The sequence below is a fragment of the Peromyscus leucopus genome, chromosome 4, assembly GCF_004664715.2.
Source record: "Peromyscus leucopus breed LL Stock chromosome 4, UCI_PerLeu_2.1, whole genome shotgun sequence".
NCBI classification, from domain to species: domain Eukaryota; kingdom Metazoa; phylum Chordata; class Mammalia; order Rodentia; family Cricetidae; genus Peromyscus; species Peromyscus leucopus.
In genome coordinates, this window is record NC_051066.1 from 144,156,127 (window position 1) to 144,157,596 (window position 1,470).

Here is a 1,470-nt window from a genome sequence, read left to right on the forward strand (position 1 = left end):
AGCAGCCTGGAGCCAGACAGCCCGGCCATCCAGTATCGATGAGTGCCTTGAAAGGACAAACCCATTGGCCCTGGCTCCCCTGGGGCTCCCTCTCCGCCTCAGCTCAGTAATCAAAAGAAAAGTAGACTTTGGAAGTCATTTTGATCCGCTGGATTTTGTTTCTCCGATACTCAAATTCCAGAGTCCTGGTCTTAGAGTTCATTTTAATGATCACAGGGGTAATTAAAAATTAATACTAGGAGCCATAATTTACAGCATGCTTTCAATTGGCCAGGGAGTTCCCTAAGGACTCAGACACTGCACAAATACTTGAATCATAGCTCATGAACCAGCTCTCATTTTTATTCTATTTTTCAAAGGAAGGAAACAAGTGCTTTCAGAACTTAAGAAGGCTATGTCTTTCTCCCCAAATGTGGTCACGAAATGGCTTTTCCTGGGCTCTAGGAGCCAGGCTTCTCAAGGTTTCAGCACTGCACTTCCAACAGGAACTTCCTGCAGCACGATCCTGCAGGGTTGGGGAAGTGAGAAGAGATCCTGCCGGAGGCCCCTATCGAACTCAGGCTGTTCTGTGACAGCAGACCCAGAACCAAGCAGCAGCACTCTGGCTAAGAAGCAAGCCACATGCTCACACATGCCGAATAGACATGCTTCCAGGAGGTACAGGGTTGTGCTCTGACCCACCCTGAGTGCTCTTGGAGTCCTGGGCTCCTTTCTTTCCTCCTGCCTTGCTCAGCTATTCAGGTTTGACCACCTGATATGTCTATGGCCTGGGAACCCACAAATGTGACAGAATGATCACCTGGCAGGACCTCTCTGAGTGAATTCAAGGCCTGGCTCCAATGCTGGGTAATCCTAGAGAAATGACTGATGGTCTCTGGGTCTCTACTTTCCCCCACTGACATCCTTTTGCTGGCAACTGGACCCTGTGGGGATGGTAGGTGGGCAGTCAAGGGAACACAGGGCTCTCCTGGCATACGGCCGAGTATTGAAGAGCAGTGACAAACAGAGCAGCCTGTGGGTCCTGCTCACACTCTGGGGTCTTGCCCTTGCTCATGGTGTCACAGGTGAGTGCTGACTTCACTGGCTTCCCGCTGGACTCCCCAGGGCATCAATATCTCCCAATGCACATAAAATGACCTGGAGAGGTCTCACCCAGCTCTTCATGACGAAACAACTCAGCAAGCTCATTCTGGGACATGCTCCTCGGGGTCTGTCCCCACAATCACCCCCATGGCTATAGAAATCAAGGTGCCAGTACAAGTTCTGTGTGGCAACCTCAAATTCCCAGAGTAGATGTTCTCCCAGCAAAGTCCACACCAAGCTCTCAATGTAAATCCACAGTAGAGAAGCACATACATGTCTTCCCATTAGGCATGCACAGCTACAAATAGTGGTAAAATAATTTGAAAGTTATGTATTTTTAAGTTTTTAAGACCTTTTTCCTATACAGTGTGCTAACTTGTAATTTTA